Genomic DNA, 12,730 nt, shown 5'->3' with positions numbered 1-12,730 from the left:
AAACATTTTAAATGATACAATATTAACAAATCAAATGCGCAAAGGAACATCAGAGAGTAAAAAGAGCATCTTGTCATTGACAAAGAATAACATTTTAACCAGAGTGATTTCTACTTCATAACACTTCTTTATCATCGGTTAATGTTTTCATATGTGAAAGGTGATAACCATAAAATTTATGAGATATTGTAGTACCTAGCATTGAGTGTAACTCATCCAGGATAGTGGATATTACTGAATCTCCTTGCTAGGTCCCATTAAGGTATTAAGTGGTGTATGTCCAGGCAATGTTGGTTTGTTCTTTTAATGTATAGTGCGTCCAAAAAAAAAACTATACACTTTTAAAAGGCTGCCATATAAAAAATGTATCATTTTGGGGGAAAAGATAGATGGAAAGCCAATAAAGTCAACTTTCAAACTACACCAAAATGTTGGAAAACTATTCATGCTTGAGCGAGCACTGCCCACTGAAATAAGAGTATGAAAATGAGGGTGGGCTGGAAATTATGGGGCGCCAAGTGTCCGCCAGTATATTCTGTGCAATTCAAGCAATTCCGTACACAAAATGTGTTTTTATTCAGACGTAAATCTTTTCGTCATGACGCTGTTTTATTTCGTACACGAAATTTATTTTGTGTCACACAAAATTAATTTTGTCTCAACGAAAAAAATTTCGTCTAGACGAAATGTAATTGCGTCCACAAACTTTTTTTGGCGTGCCATACTCCGTCCAATTCACGCCATTCCGTACACAAAAGTTTTTTTGTTCATATGAAAATGATTTCGTCATGATGCAATTTTATTTCGTATACGAAATTATTCTTGTCACACAAAATAAATTTTCGTCGAGACAAAATGTAATTTCGTCCACAAAATTTATTTCGTACACACGAAATGAATTTTGATCTAACGAAATGGCACCCCAAGTGTTCAAAGGAAAATTCTGTAGGAAAATTTGTGTTTCACTCCAACGAAATTCATTTCGTCATGATGCAGTGTGATTTCGTATACGAAATTTATTTTGTGTCACACTTATAATCAATTTCGTCGAGACGGAATAAAATTGCGTCCTCAAAATTCATTTCGTTGCGATGCGAATATCTATTCCGTCGATGAAATGATTTTGTGTCACATCACAAAAAATTCTGTCGACGAAATGATTTTGTGTCACATCACAAAAAATTCCGTCCATGTAAAATAATTCTGTCTCCTCTTTCTGGCAGGGTATATGAGATCGTCGCTGATTGGCTGCACCTTGCTCAAGCCGATCTTCGATCGATCGATATCCGGCCGCGGGACGGTCACACTCACAGGTCGGCATGTTGGTGAACCTTTCCTGTTTAGCTTAGATTTCACGTTATCATGGTTATTCATGCCAACAAGAGCTGCAAACAACTTCTCTAATTAGTAGAATGTGGACGGACATTGCATTCGTAAGTTCAGCTATGTTTGAATTACGTTGAAAACAAAATGGGAAATCGTAGTGGTTGCCATACCTGCTACTTTCATTTGCAAGAAGCTGTGTACTGTAAAAATTATAGTCCCATGTATTCAAGTTTGTGTACTGTAGTCAGACAAAGGGGGGGGGGATTGGTCTTTTCTGCACACCTAAAATGGTGAGGAATTATACAGGCTGAAGATATTTTGGCCTAGAACTTAGCAAATAATGTAAAATTCATACAGAGCAAAATGCTGAAAATTTCATTGAAATCAGATGACAAATATATTTTTTTTTAATTTGAAATAACAAATTTATTCAACAGTTTGGGCATGTTGGGCGGGCTTGGCTGCAACTTGGCGCAAGTTTACCCAGCCTCACTAACCTCGTACCCCGGGGCCGGGGCACTTGAACAAAAAAGTGGTGGGGGTGTGCCGCAGGAGAGACAAAAACGGGGGCCTTGGGCTTGGAGCGGGAGTATTGTAAAAAGGAGGGTCCTCGGAACGGGGTTTGGAACTAAAATTTTGTGAAATGGGGGTCCTTGGAAGTTGGAACGGATCGATCGCCAGCGTGTGAGTACGTGCGTATGCATCCCTATGGAACGGGCATCCGTGATGCAGCTAGCGCAGCCTCCGCCGGGTGCGCTCGCTCAGAGACGATGGTCGGACAGCGCTCTGTGGCCGCTTTTCACCAAAATTGCAGCAGATCAATGCGACCGGAATGGCGTAACGAAAAATATGCGAAGCTTTGGAGCGAATTTCTTCTTTTTTCTAGATAAGAACAAAATGCTTTGCCTTGGAGCAGCTTTCTTTGTTTTTTTCTCAATAAGACAAAAATGCCATGCCTTGGCTTGGAACGGAAATTTGGGTGTAAAAATGGGGGTCCCCTCCGCGGCACATACCCACTATGCATTATATACTGAGTGCCCCCCCCCCCGGGCCTCGTACTAGTGTGAGTGCCCTAGCCTACTCCACTTACACGTATTGCGATGTTTCAGTCTTGATTCAGGCCCTCTTCAAATTCAGCTCCTCTGTAATTATGCTCTCGCAGACAAAGTCCGGAGGGGGCATTAAGCGTTCCACCTGTCCATTGATTTGCCTGCCTCCCCCCCCCCCACCCCCACTTGGTTTCAGTGCAATAAATTGAAATATATTTGATTGTTTTTTTTTTAAATTTAGGTGTGTTGGTAGATGACACTCTAGGCACCGTGCCTATTAATTCCTGTGTTAAAAAAGTGAGTGCACGCGAATTAAAAGTTGGACTTAAATTACTAGATTTTAACATGGAACTCCATTAAGAAAACTATTTTTAATTAGTCCCTAGATACTACTTCTTTTCTTGGGGTATTGAAGCCTATTCGTCCAGAACTTGCTCAACTTTTGCGACTAGCCTTGTCGCCATAGGGTTGTACACATCCTCGTTTAATACTGATTGTCACGTGACATGGCAATGTGTGTGTGTGTGTGTCGTTAGGCTGTTTGGCCTGTATTCAAGGCGTTCTATCCGTTATGATTTTATATTGAGGCAGAATACATCAGGTATAGGCCCATGTCAAGTCAAATCGATACAGGGATCGAGGAGGGGGGAGGGGTAGAGCAAAAAATTCCCAGTCACATGGTATGAAAATGATATTTTTTAATGATTGTTCATGCATTAGGGCAAACCCCTGTGTGGCAGGAGCATGATGAGTAAAAAAAATGAAATAGTAGAAAGAGGCCGAAACATATGGCACGTGGGAATAAAGTTGCTTTATATGTTCCAAGCGAATGAAGCAAGCGAGAAAAAACCTTTCGTGCAAATCTAAATTTGAGACAGATATCTTACCTTACACTTTTCCTAATTTTGGTTTCTTTAATTCCCTTCATTTTTTTATATCTTGGTTGTACGTAGAACATTCGGGGGGCATGCACTGGGCATAACCCTGGCTTGTGTACCCCAGTGCTAAATCAGCAGGTGGGTTTATTTTATCTTTTTCATGGTCAAAATAAAGTCCCTGACAATTTCCATTGAAAAAACAATGAAAAACAAAGTTGAAAAACAATGAAATACATAAGAAATTTAGAAAACAATAGAATACATAAGAAAATAAACATGATGTTGAAATTTTTAAAAATAAATTTGATCAGATGCCTATCTAGAGTAGGTGAAACAAAAATTAGCATTTCAGGGGCATTATTTTATTAATTAGAGCAAACTAATGATTTTACGCAAAAATTAGCATAATTAATGAAACATGAGATTTTTTGCATAATTTGATGTGATAATTTGGTAGATTATGCCATGGGTAATGTGTGCCAATTTTCGTCGCGATCGCGCAATCGACGTCCGAGATCATAAGGGGGCGCTGAATCAGCCCCCCTCCCCAGTCTTCTTAGGCATCGAAATAGCCCAGTCTATTTAGGGTTAATCATGATTAAAACTAGAGGTAAATCCAAGATTTTCCAAAGTAGGGGGGGGGGTGGGGTGAATTTTCTCAAGTACAATTAGACAACTCCCAAAAAAGGTTCTCACTTAAAAAAAACCGGTCATTTTGTCTCACGTAAAGTGATGGTCACTAAAAATGAAAGTCATTTCGTTCGCGTGATATTCGGCAAGCTCCCCCCAAAAAAATAAATAAGAAAAGGGAAAGTCATTTTGTCCATGTTATATTTGGCAACCCCCCCAAAAAAAAAATTAAAATTAAAAAAAAGGTTTTAACTGTAATAATGATCGAAGGTAATTTTGTCTTGCGTAAAATTTGACAAATGAAAAATAAGATTGTCACTAAAAAAATGAATGTAATTTTGACCCACATAAAATTTGGCAAGCCCCCCCCAAAAAAAAAATGAAAAGGTTTTAACAAGCAAAAAAAAGGCTAAAAAGAGAAAGAAGAGACAAGAATATGAACGAAATATATCCCCATTACAAATAATGCTGTGATCATCATGAGGGAGGGGTCGCATAACTAATATAATTCCAAAATATTTACTATAAATCTCAATAGGGGGATCGTGTAGAAATGCTCACCAACAGTGAGCATTAATATAATCCATTTTAATTTCAACTAATTTTATAAAGTATTAAATGTCTTCCCACCAAATGAAAGTCATATCGCATAACTCCAATTTGTATTAAGGCGTACATTTACCAAAGTCTTGAGTTTGAAATCAGATTCAGAACAGCATTGTCCAACCGACAACCCATATTTTGGGTAATGTCGCCTATGAGGTCCAAACATTAACATTAATCATTGGTACTAGGAGTGTGTGTGTGTATTTTGAGTTTTTGACAGACGTATATCAATCAGGTTTGATTATTTACGTCTGGGACCGACCTTTAATGTCACAATCCGAAAGACGTGATCAGGGCTCGAACCTCTGCATCAATGTGTAACTTCCCCACAGCTTGGAGTGGGTGACACCATAGGAGTGGATGACACCATAGTAATAATAATATTCCACATATTTATATAGCGCTTAATGCATCGGAACGACGTCTCTAAGAGACTAAGCGCTTTCCAGACTCAGTATTACCACGGTCATCAGAACCTTGTATGCCTGCGTACAATGTATGCACCTTCTCCACTCCCTGGGGAGCACTCCAACAAGAGTTCCAAGACTCAATTGCTAGGCATACTACATTATACATAGGCTTTCACATCCTACCAGGTACCCATTTAACACCTGGTGGAGAGTGGCAAAGTGGATTAACGCCTTGCCAAAGGACGCTAGTCCATGGCGGGATTCGAACACACGACCCTCTGATAGTACAGGCCAAGTTTGAATTTGGAGTCGGCAGGTCAAAACACATTAAATATGCAATTAAGTTTCCGCATGATAATGTCTTTTTTATGAGTTATGAAATATTCTACTTATTTGAACAAATTTGGGTGTGTAGGTAGATGATACCAATACAGGCTAAGTTCGAATTCGGAATATGCTGGTCAAAGATCACAGCTCATTAAATATGCAAGTTGGATTCCTCACGATATCTTATCAAAAGTCATCAGATTTTTTAAAATTTGGGTGTGTTGGTAGATGATGATGCACAGCATTTATATAGTGCCATATATCTGTTAAAGACATTCCAAGGCGTATTGGAGGAGCCAGCCAATCTGGGTCGCCTACAAGGGTGCGCACACAGAACTGTGACCCGCAGGTATCTCCTCCCAATTACTGGTTGGGGGTATCCGGGTGGACCACTACACTGGGTCATTAAATATGCGAGTTGGTTTCTTATAAAATAACATCAATATGAAATAATCACGTAGGCCTTATATAAAAAGTGCAAAGGCAAGCAATTTTTTTTCTTACTTTTTTTGGAACTTTTATATATGTATTTAGGATGTATTTTGTCCTGAAAATTTAACATTCTAGGCACCGTTTGTGATCCTGAACAAGATGTGTGTGTTCTAGATAATTACTGAGAATGCCAAGCACGAACATAATTTTTAATAAGTGTTCTAGCATGATCCTGTTAAGGACTGTTTAACCATGAGGATGGTACATATTTCAATAATGGGAATGCGAAGCACGAGCTGAAAATTGTTGACATTCCGACCTAAAAAAAATGGTCATTTGTTCTATGCACTAGATCATAAAATGATAGGTACGTAACTAAATAATTGATGCGAGTGCAAATTGGGAATTTGAGTGTGGCAAACTGATTCTGTTTGGTTCTGCTTGCGTAGACTGGGGCCCGTTTCTCAACACCGTTAAGTCTTCTAACTTCTTAACTAAATTGGAAATAGTTAGCTACCTGTTAGCGAACTGTTTCACGAATCCCTCTTTGCCAAGATCGGGGACAACTTGACCAAATAGTTATGACATCTCCAAACCTGTCATAACTTACTTCTTTCTTAAGGGTCAAGTCCACCTCAGAAAAAATGTTGATTTGAATCAATGGAGAAAGACCAGACAAGCACAATGCTGAAAATTTCATCAAAATCGGATGTAAAATAATAAATCAATGACATTTCAAAGTTTCGCTTATTTTGAACAAAATAGTTATATTAACGAGCCAGTTACATTCAAATGAGAGAGTCGATGATGTCACTCACTATTTCTTTTGTTTTTTTATTGTTTGAATTATACAATATTTCATTTTTTACAAATTTGACAATTAGGACCTCCTTGCCTGAAGCACAAAATGTTAAAATAATGTAATTCCACGTGTTCAGGGAGGAATGACACTTCATTTCACATGACAATGACGAGAAATAAAAATAATTCATATTTCATATAATAGATTACAAAAGAAATAGTGAGTGATGTCATCAGTTTCTCATTTGCATATCGACCGAGATGTGCATAACTGTTTTGTGAAATGAAGCGAAACTTTAGAATGCCATAACTTTCTTATTTTACATGCAATTTTGATGAAATTTTCAGTGTTATGGTTGTTGAATTTTTCTCTTTTTATTCAAATAAAGTTTTTGTTGGAGTGGACTTGTCCTTTATGTAGTGATATCATGTGGATAGACTGTGACATTCAAATGAGCCTCGAAATTTGAAAATTTTATTACGTAATAATTTAAAGAAAAATGAATTATATAGCAAACAAGTGGGATAAATCATTCAATAGTAATTGTAATGCACAGAAATTATAACAAGTGTTAATTTAAGGTAGTAAAATAATTGAATTGACAAAGATTCTACCACTTCAGGTCATCCATAATTGGACTCGTTTTCAGACCCTTATCAAAATTTTAATAAATTCTTCCTCTAATATACGCATAGCATTCATAAAATTGTGCGTTTAGGTATCTAAAGAGTTTAACAATCCATGATAATATATTTTTTGATGATGTTTGGAATCCTGAAAATCTGTTTGATTATCATCATGTTAAAGGCAAAAAGAAGCTGCTGAAAACTGCTTATCTAAAAAAAAAAGAGCCAATGGAGTAAATTAGAGAGTCAAAAGGGGGCCTAAGCTTTCGATCCTAGCAGAATCTTCGTCGGAGGCAAAATGACAAACATATAAAGTGGAACAACCATGATATAGACCACAAACATCCAACAGCAACACTAGAAACCATCATGTTAGGAAGAAAGCCTTATGGTTTACTTACGTAAACTATTCAAATTTTATATCTTGGGATAAATATCTCAATGTCCACTTACATGTGATTTTTTTTATCATGATATGAATTAGTGTTAATTTCATTTCCTCAGAAATTTAATGCCCATGTCTGCATGTTTAAGTACTTTTTAAGCATATTTTGCCTCTATTTTTTGCAACTTTTGGAAAATTTGCTATTTTGTGACTAAGGCTACGTCTGGTATGTACTTTCCACCAATAGTATCAATATGATATTAATGGATTCTAGTTAATCCTTTTGGGTAATTTTGGAACTAATTCTGTGTTTGGTAGATAAATAGGACTAACTTGTCCAGGTGTTGAGAAACGGGCCCCTGCTGATGAGTAGGCCTAGAGTTTTTATGCCCCTGCAGATGAGGCCCGGAGGGGGCATTAAGTGTTGCCCCTGTCAGCCCCCCCCCCCTTGGTTTCCGCGCAATAACTTGAAAAACATTCAATGGATTTAAAAAAATTTGGTGTGTAGGTAGATGTCACCAAAATACAGGCTAAGTTCACAGCTCATTATGCAAGTTGGTTCAAAATTTATTTTTTTGATTACATTTATATGCGTATTGATTTCTGCATGATATTAAGTTCAATCATATTGAATGGATTTCTGATCGCGTTAACTGGGGCCCGGGTTGGCACGTTTTAACCAGTGTGTTTTAAAACACATTTTTTTTACTTGTGTGTTATAAATAAATCCTCTTTCTCTTCCCCCCTTTACTCTTTCTTGATTGCTTTGTCATGTTCCTCTTCTCCCTGTTCAATCTTGCACAGCAATCAATATTAAGAATATCATTTTAACAAACAAATCTATGTGATTAGCTCACTTTTATCTACAATAAATTCGTAAACATGGCAGGGCCACACAACATTCAAGACTATTTTTGGAATGCATGCATGGTTACGCAGTTATGATATACACAAGTGCATATTATCAGATCCCGAATTGCTTAAAAACTTGATTTCATGTACAACTCAATGTGAGTCATTGCCAAAATTTGTATCTGTATCATTATTTTCAGAAATTGCTGAAAATTTCTATTAGTAATAAATTTGAAAATCTGTACATAAGAAAAATGAAAAAGTAAAAAAAAAAACATTACCAGTAACCTACATAGACTGGGCTATTTCATTTCCTAAGAAGACTGGGGGGGGGGGGGCTTTATGATCTGGGCAGTCAATCATGGGATCACAGCGATGATTGGCAAACGCATTACCCATGGTATATTCTAAAAAACTATAATCAAATTTTGCCTAAATCTCATTGCTAATTTACGCGTAAAATCAAAAGTTTGCTCTAATTAACTAAATAATGCCCCTGAAATGATCACTTTTGGTTCACAGACTCAATATATTTCAACATCACACTTATTTTCTTATGTGTTTATTGTTGTTTCAATGGAAATAGTCGGGGACCATATTTGACCGTAAAAAAGTTGAAATTAATTGATTTTAATCAGTAAAAGGAAATATAATGGCACATTTATGAATTATGGCTAAAAACACTATTCCATAGATTTGTACGCAAATTCACATTTTTCCAGCAACTTTTGGTCTGCATGCACTTCCAAAATGTTGTGTAATTTCGAAAGCACATACCAGGGGGTCGCAATTTTGGTCTCAAAAGTTGCGCGAGACTCGAAAAAGTGAGTGATGCTGTAAGTCTGTGAGTGATGCGGTAAAAAAAATTGTGCAGTGGATTTATTGCAAAATATGACAAGGGGGTAAATCAGCCCCCAGTCTCATAAGGGTTAAAAACATTATATAGGCCTACTGATTGTTTTTAATATACATTTGATCAGAATTCCTGAATTAAAAAAATAAGTAGTTCAAGGGCTATATTTATAGGTTTGAATTGAATTTGTATTTTATGCCCTAAAATTGGTATAATTGATTCAAATGAAATAAAGCATATTGATTTACCCGAAATGAAATTAAGCTTTGAAACCCAATGTATATCATTTTTTCCATTGTGCAAATTCTCCTCGCCCCCCCCCCCTCGATTGACAAGACTCAGGACACCTAGGGACAACACGTATATAATCATGTATTAGGAATGAAATGTCATATTACTTATAAAGTGTTTTTTTTTGTAGGCATTCAATTTCCATGATTTAGTAATTTGGGGGGAAATATCAACTTTTCTGTTCAAAATTCATAAACAAAATTGTGGTAATCTCTTATTAAAACATCAAGAACTGAAATCTTATTTTATTTAGTGTATAGTTTAATTGATTTACAGAAAATTGCATCATAAAACAATAAAAAAACATTTTGTACTACAATTCTGCGGGGGCATCTGTTTCCTTTGGACACGTCAAACTTTCTTAATTATGTGTAATTGATTCTATGACATGTGTTTACATTTGCTGCAGATTCCCATTCAGCCATTGGACTGAACCGGTACCAAGACCGGAACTGTAACACAGTAAGGATGGTCAATATGAAGCGAGCTTCATTGAATTCCTCCAAGAGCTCTGTACTCTGTTCTGATCATTTTGAAGATGCTTGCTTTGACCTGGGCAGACGATACGTCTTAAACAGGATGCTGTCCCAACCATATTTGATTTCCCGCCTCGTCTTCAGAAGGTACAGTGGATCTATATCATACATGCGTTCTAAAGAAATATATATTCTGTTTTATCTACCTTTGTTTTGATAGAACATTGCTTTAATTATTCAATTTTCAGTAGCAAAATAGAGATGAAAATTATCCTAATCAGGAGGATAACCATGGACCGGGGCCTATACTGTGTATTTACAGTAAACTACTAAATAAATATATTTTTTAAAATTTGGTTTAACTCATAATCCTGGGCTACTTTGAGATTGCATAGCCCAGGGAGGGGGAGGTGGGCTTTTTTGGTCCCCCTCTTCAGATCTTGCCTCTGATCAAAACGAAAACCAATGCACACATCAACATCAATGTAATCTGCAAGCATGGAACTAAAGGTTACAGAATTCATTAAAATTTATTGTTAATAAATTATTTATTGTTAATAAATTAGTAATGCTAATTTATGCGTAATAGAGAATTCTTTGTTTTAAAGGTTAATCTCTAAAGAATTCCCGAAATTCTATGATTTCTAACAAAGTTGCTCAAAAATAAATGGTAAATGACATTTCTAATCTTATGTATTTTATTGTTTCTATAATTCCATATGTATTTCTTTGTTTTGGGGCCTTATGTATTTTATAGTTTTTTTAATGGGATCTGTTCATGGCACTATTCTGATTATAAAAAGCAAAGATTTGATTATTTTCAACCAATAAGTGCAAGAATAATGATAAATTTGTCAATTATGACTGAAAATAGAATTTCCATTGGATTAAATGTGTATACAAAATAATATTTTTGAGCAATTTTTGGTCCGACATAAACTCATAAAATGTTGCGTAACTGAATATCCGGGTGTCTCAAAAGCTCTGCAGAATTGACCAAAAAGTAATCATGGTACCTCATTTCTCATTGTGGACTTATCATGAAAAATGTGGATGGGAGGGGGGCTTATTAAGCCCCCCCCCCCCCCGGGGCTAGAAAGGGTTTATATATCATCATGTATATTTTAAAAAAATTATCTTGTTGCAAGTCACTGCAAAAGGTTTGATTTCTAAACGAATATTGTTCTTCATGGATAATCGAATATTTGATTGAAAAATTATCTTTGAATAGTTATCTTTTCATTCTTGTATCTGTTTTTGTTCAATATTCTTTTTTCTTATTTTTTTATTAATTCGTCTCCTACAGAATTCACCCAAACCAAGGTATTTCCCAAAAGACTTTTCGATTCAGCAAACAACCTCCCAGATACTGCAAAGACACCAGTGCCAAAGTCTTCAGCACCTTAATTTCTCGAAGACCACTCCTACTGAATACCAGAAAGTCCAAGAGGGGTAAAGTGGAAGTCAACAACAATAATGGACTGTATTAAAACTTGGAGAAGAGGCTGAAAACCACACAGAAGTCCTACCTTATACATTACTTGCTTTTAAGTTTGGACAAACATTGATTTGCACAACTTTACAACAAAAAATTTACGCTGTGTGGATTCTGATTATTTAAAATAGCTCAATGAAAACGTTTATCACTGGGCATGTAACAAAAATGAATTCATTGAATTTGAAGATGTCTTACAGTATATTCATTCTGATTTGAATGTCAGAAGAGAAAAAAGTTTGTGAAAAGTAGGAATGACGGCAAGCTGACAGAAGAATAGAATACATGTAGGATAGAACAAGGCCACAGTTATAAATGAGCTGTTGGATAGAGACAAAAAGATGAATTAAGAATGGGGGTGATAGAGAAATAGAGACAGGAATTGGGGAGCCTGTGATGAATGCCTGAGAAAGTAAAAATTACCATATTTTATTTTTTTAAGGATTTGAACAGTCAGGAAGAATGTGGTCTTTTTTCTGTTGTTATTTCTCAAAATACTGGTATGTTTTGTGTACAGAAAGGGGTATAATCCTTTGCAATAATCACTCTCACAGAAAATATTAACTAATCAAAAGAAAAGTCAAATATTTCACTGATTTACAATTGTTCGGTCACTCTCATATCTAAAGTTACCCCCCCCCCCATCATTTCAAGGTATTGGAGAGAGAGGTTGGGCAGGACATGGCTGTCAGCAGAAAAAAAATGCAGGGTGGGGCAAAACAATTTTGGGATATGTGCGAGGGAGCGAATGCGACAGAGCAGAATTTTGTGGGGGGGATATATGCGAGAGAGCAAAATGACAGAAGGAAAATGCAGGGGCCAAGAGATTTGAGGAATATGTAAGAGGGAGCGAAGTGACCAAGCAGAAGAAATGTAGAGGACAACAAATTGTTGGGTATGTGAGGGAGCAAAGCAACCAATTAAAAAAGGAGGTTAGTCAAAACGTTCTTGAATATGAGTAAGGAAGCAACTTGTTCACTTCCGAGCAGTAGGACTCGTTTTAAAATAGCTTAGGAAATATGTGTTTCCTAAGCATGGTAAACACATATTGTAGGCCTATAGTACAATTTAGGTGCTCTAAGAGTTAAATTCTGAATGAGCTGCATTTGCTGGTAAATCATGCGCAGAGGATCTTTGTCTTTTATCCATTTCTACACTTTTCTTTAGATTTCAGTTTTAAGGCGGGAAGGATCCCACCCTCCTGTGGATGCTAATATTTTGACTGACCCTGGGTAAATAGAATAATTACAAAAACAAAAATGATGTTTTAATATGAGATTTTTTAATGCCCC

General features: G+C 36.3%; 1 long non-coding RNA gene across 1 annotated transcript; it reads left to right on the top strand.

The window, feature by feature from the left end:
* The first annotated feature begins 1,213 nt into the window (after positions 1-1,213).
* Positions 1,214-11,893, top strand: LOC121428323. Its single transcript, XR_005971767.1, has 3 exons — positions 1,214-1,433; positions 9,877-10,090; positions 11,250-11,893. It is a non-coding gene; the product is annotated as an uncharacterized LOC121428323 (long non-coding RNA).
* The last annotated feature ends 837 nt before the right edge of the window (positions 11,894-12,730 follow it).

This window comes from Lytechinus variegatus, chromosome 15 (assembly GCF_018143015.1).
Source record: "Lytechinus variegatus isolate NC3 chromosome 15, Lvar_3.0, whole genome shotgun sequence".
Taxonomy (NCBI): domain Eukaryota; kingdom Metazoa; phylum Echinodermata; class Echinoidea; order Temnopleuroida; family Toxopneustidae; genus Lytechinus; species Lytechinus variegatus.
Note: the sequence above shows the minus strand (reverse complement) of the source record. Positions and strands in the feature narration are given on the sequence as shown.